Raw genomic sequence first — 6,000 nt, forward strand, 5'->3', positions numbered from 1 at the left:
AACTGAATCTGATTCCATGCTCCTGAGTAGGTTCAGTATTCAGAGTCTTTGTCACGATCACCTGCACTCAAGAGATATTCGAGACAGAATGTTGAAAAGAAATTAGTTGGATAACTTTCCTGAGGGTCTAGTATTATTGAATCAAAGCTTAAATTCAGCCAAATACAACTCACAAGTGAAAACAAGCTACAGATAACTGATATACAAAGCATAACTACTTCTAAGAAGAAGAGTAAGAAATTCAGATGGAAGGACAAACAGATGAAGAATTCTCTTACAAAATCGCTTAGCCCCTGAGTTCTATCACACAACCATTCATATACCCATATCTGCCAGCTCATCATCAGTGTTCACACCTGAACCCAACTCCACGGTATTCACATCCTCTCGGCCCATTATTTCAGTATTCTCTTGTTCATCCTGGCCTCCAGCATTAGTATTGGTGTTCTTGTGACACAGAGAGAGCAATATATACCCTATTTCAAGATACTGAAAACTATGTAAACTCATGTATGTTTTTAATTTTAAGTATAGGTTATGGTCTATTATTAAGATTTTAATAACAGTCTTATGGGGTTTTTAGTTGTCATTTTCCCTTTTTATTAATGTTATTTATTAACATCATTAAAAATGATTAATGATAATAAATTAATACCTATTAATAATTTAAAATATATTATTAATTATTAGTATTAATAATTTTTATATATATAACTATACTCCCTCGGTACGTACTGCAAGGAACCTTCTAAAAGAGATTGATGCTCCTTAATATGAGATACTTATTAGGATATTAATTACATTTTTTCAATATTACTTACTATATTTATTAATTATGAGAAATAATGTAATGTGAATTTAAATTTTTTTTATTTAAGCATGTGTGAAATTAAAAGTTTATTCTTCTTCTCTTTTTTTTTTTTGGCTAGCAAGTTTATTCTTTTTTTCAAATAAAGATAAAGTTTTCTCCCTTCGTTTTTATTTGTAGGGAAAACTATCACTTTTTACTTATTATTTTATATGAGCAAAATCAACTGTTTTAATAAGCATTTATTACACATTTCCTAAATCACCCCTCATAATTTACATTAATAAAAAATAATTAATGTATGCTTGTGTTCATTAATATAGGACATTTTAGTCTTTTTTTATTTTCAGATATAATTATTATGATTAATTAACTTTTTAAAACTGTGTGATACAGTTTTTTTATATATAGAAACGGAGAGAGTATACTTTATAATCATTTGATGACATTTACTTTAATTTTTAAATAAAGTTAATAATTTAATCACCTCTCCTTAATTTCAATGAGTGGTTAGAGAAGTACCTCATAATAAGAATCAGGAGGGAGTATAATGTTATAAAAATTAAAGTAAAAGGTAGTATTTTTTCTAAGGTGCAAAGTAAAATGATGTATTAATTGACATGTTAAGCATTGATTTAGGTCACCGATCAAAGCAGTCTTTGTAACTTTCAATACATTTGCCTCCTGTCTTATTATTACTCACTAAAAACTATTGCGAGTCATAATTCTTGCACACTATTTAATTTGGTTGGAAGAGTTTTTGAAAGAATTGGAGGTGAAAGTGAAAGTAGGAGTAAAAGTGGGATGAAATAAAAATGAAGTTAAAAAAATGTTTCATGTGTACATAAAAATTTTATATAATTTTTAATGAGTAAAAAGAAAAAAATAGAAAAAGGGAGAGGTGGAGTGGAAGTGGTTATAATAAGAAAAAAAAGGGAAAACATATTTTCAAGCCGTCATAGTTTGCTTCAAATTTTAATCAAGCCTCTGTATTTTTATTTGTTGAAATTGGATCCTTATATTTTGCTCAAAAAAAAAAAAAGAAATTGGATCCTTATACTTCTATCCATTAAGCCCATTAGCCCTTCTTGTCATTAAGCCTGTTAAAATAGATTAACACCGTTGGTGGATGCTATGTCATTACCAAGCAAGATTAAATGTGTAAAAGTGCATGATAAGGTTTAGGGTGTTTATAGCTTCAATTTGGTTCACTTTTGAAAAAAAATCAAACTAAACCAAATTAATCGGTTTACTAAAGTTTGAAGCCTATTCTGTTTTTTATTTTAATTGATTTGATTTAGATTTAGATCAAATTTGAGCTTTGTTTTTATGAATATTCTTCATGCTTATGAATATTCATTGATTATTTTTAATTATTATTCATAATCATCATGAGGTGGACTTAAATTGTTTCCAGATAATATTAAATGAATTTTCATTTTCTTGAATTTCATTTTTCTCCGCTTTGCGACACCAACAACAATTGCGACGAGGGCCTGTGACTAAGGAAGAATACGGCTTCGCGCAATTGGAACTTAGAAGGCATCGAGCAAGAGAAACAAATAGGTGAGTATTTCTTTATTAATTTTAAATTGAGCTGTAAAATTAACATCCCTTACTAATTTTATCATTAATTTTATATTTTAGAGAAAAACAAATAATCTTTGCTAAATTATCTTACTAATTCACATTTTTTAGTAGGTGGTGCAATATTTTAAGGGATTATATTTTTTTATTTTTCTTACTTTGATAGCTTCGTTTGCACTTATTAGTAGGGGTATGTTTCTGTTGGTGAAATTTTGATTTCTTTCGAAGAAACAAATTTAGTTTTAGTCTAATAAATTATTCTTTGTGCACTTATAAGAAGTTTCATTTGTACAATATATATATATTTTTTCCTCAACTGGCCGGTGGTGAATCAGCTTTCTATAATATTTCTAGCCACTAGTTCTTGCCCTTGATCTTCACATAGATTATATGATTGATATTTTGTTAGTTTTACTTTTTTTCAGAAACAGGAAAAACTCATGAAAATATATGGATGAATACTGAACTTATCATAAATGTTTCTGGAAATTAAAGCTTAGAGCCGCATTAACCGAGGCTGTTTTTGACACAGAGACAAAGCTAAAAATAGGGTTTTGAAGTAAAATAGAGGTACCTACAATTTAAAATGTCTTTTACAATATTCATCCATACCAAAGAGCAAAAAAATAATAATTAAAAAATTATTAATATATAATCATAAAAAAGTAACCTAATATTGTCTTGTACAATATCCAAACCCAAAGCAAAAAAAAAAAAAAACAATATTCCTTCATCATAATTGATCCAAATTAAAAACAGAAAAACAACAATATTCATCCACTGCAAACTTTCAATCACCATCTAATGAATACAATTCATAGAAAAAAAATGTTCAGATATGAATCGAGTCTTTATCAAACCGATAGGAAAACCATATATAACTAGTAACAATGTCATATTGAACTTCAATTGTATCCAATAAAATCAAAGGCAGGGGCTCCAGAATATTCTTATCTTCATCATCGCCTGTCATATATTTTACAAAAGTACATATAAATGATTTTGTATAAAAAATGATATCAAATTGGAATCACAAACGAAAATATGAACCTACGTTGTGAACAAGTCAAACATATGTTTCTTCTTGTGGTAACATCCTCTTTTAGGCTTTCTAATTACATGCATTATATTAATTAAACGGGACACTGGAATTTCGTGATTAAACTAGTTTTCATGAAACGTAGGCCAATATGAAAGTATCCAAAATTATTGTTCCAACTTCAAGCAAAAGACTAAGGATATGTGCCTTTTTTTTTTTAGTACATATTATTCGGTAGTTTATTTTGAATGAAAGCTTTAAGCCCAGCTTGTATCTATTAATCCTTTAATTTTATAATAATTCTTGAATAATGGTTAAATAAAATTATTCATTCTTCTAATAAACACCCAAACAATGGGATGTTTCATTTTGTTCCACTCCCTCCCACTCCATCCCATTTCATTACACTAATGACTGTTCTTTTTGGTTTCATCATATACTATCAAACATACCTTAAAGCCCATAAACTATATGAAAGAGGATAATTCTTTCACCCAAAAATTTATATAAAGGGTAATATAATATAAATTTCACAGATAGGGTCTCATGTTAGATAACGTAAAACATCGGGTTCTATGCTAACTTCTAGACTGTGTCCTGTGATTTCCTGTTTTAGCTCTTTTTGTGTTTCTTTATTTTTTTTAAAAAAAATGTTGAGACAGAAAATATTTTTAAACTTAATTAATTAAGAGAAAAAAATACTAAGAACCCTTCTATTTTACTTAAATTATATAAACCTCCTTTCTATTTTAAAAACTTATATAAACTTTCCATAAAATTAAAATATATGTTAAATAACCCTTTCTTATATATATATATATATATATATATATTTAAGATTCTATTTCCATCCGCGTGATCATTATGTTTGATTTTTAACCTTTTATTTTGACTAAAGTACTCCGATTTAACATTACAATTATCTAAAAAGTTATATTTTAAAAAATATTTTTTATATACAACCAAAAAGAATTCTAATATATACAATTTCAATATTTTATTATGTAATAAATTTTATTATATTATAAATTTTTTTATTTTAATCAAAATTATTAAAACTTATTTATTTAGGTTTTTTTAAATTACATATTTTTCATCGTATAATATAAAATGAATTAAGTTTGAGAGATTATATAAATAATTTAAATTTATAATTTAAAAGTTGTAAAAACATGTTTTGATATATTTGATGTAAGTTTGAGAGATTGTATAAATCATTTAAATATATAATTTCCACACATATATATTATATTATATGCTGTTTGTGGTATAACCACATATTTGATACATGTGATTTATTAAAAACAATGAATTGAATGTAGATGAACTTATTCTTGCAAAAGAAAAAAAAAATAGATGAACTTATTACGATCGCATAATCCTACTTTCATGTTTACATTTCTTTTCCTTTTTATTCCACTTCATATCATACCTGTGATTCACTGATGATGGCCTATTTCCATGATTTTAATTTTTTTTTTTTTCAGTTAGTGGATCAGGCATATGAATTACAGGTAAGTAATCTTTGGACAACATGAACAATTTATTTTTCACCAGTATTTTTTCATCCTCTAATTTCACTCATTTTTTTTTTGAGCCAAATTTCACTCATTTAACAACGATTGACAGAAGGTTTTTTAACCCACAGAGCCGGACATTTGAAAACGTGACAAACATTTGACACACAAATGAATTACTTTATATCAAGTAGAATTAAAGGACATCACATATCTGGTGTTCAAATTGACATTGAGAGAGGAAAAGTATAATCTACTTGAGATAGGGCCGAGAGACAAGCAAGCCTGGCCCATAAGAGCCTAGGCTCATAAGCTAAATTTTTTATTTTGAGCTATTTCTTGAGGCCTGACCTTTATTTAAAGGGCATAAGGTTGGGTTCGTAAGCTCTATTTAAAAAAAATTAAAAATTTTTAAAATAAAATTAAACATAATAAATTACTTAAAAATATTCTAAAATTCAAAATAAAATAAATCAAGATGGCCATAATGTTTAAGAACTTATACACCACACATTTAAAAGGCTAAATTAATTTAAACATTCATCAATTCAAATCTAAATCTTCATCCTCATCACTGTCCATAAATAAAATATTAGAACCCTTAAAAGTTGGTCCACTTGATGAAGGTGGAGGAGGCTCAATGGCATATACTTTTCAACCACTTCTTCTTCACCTACAATAAATATTAACCAAACTATGTTATTATATATATATATATATATATATATATTTATATCACAAGATAAAATATGCAATTACCATATAACAGTGGTACAAAACCATGCAACCAATTGCAAATACAAATCAAAGCTTACACATTGTCTGGTAGGAGGCTAGAATGATACTTTGCCAAAACACAAGAGCCTATGCTAAAAGCTGATTCACTAGCGACTGTAGTGATCGGAATACTTAAAATATCACACGCCATCCTTGAAATGTTGGGAAATCATTGCTGATTAGTCTTCTACTATTGCAACACATTTAACTTTAGAAACTGGTGACCATCAAAGAAAGCTTCTTCCAAATAATAGTCTAATTTAGATTTTTCA

The sequence above is a fragment of the Prosopis cineraria genome, unplaced genomic scaffold, assembly GCF_029017545.1.
Source record: "Prosopis cineraria cultivar Desert tree isolate PC_DT_omini unplaced genomic scaffold, ASM2901754v1 PC7, whole genome shotgun sequence".
Classification (NCBI taxonomy): domain Eukaryota; kingdom Viridiplantae; phylum Streptophyta; class Magnoliopsida; order Fabales; family Fabaceae; genus Prosopis; species Prosopis cineraria.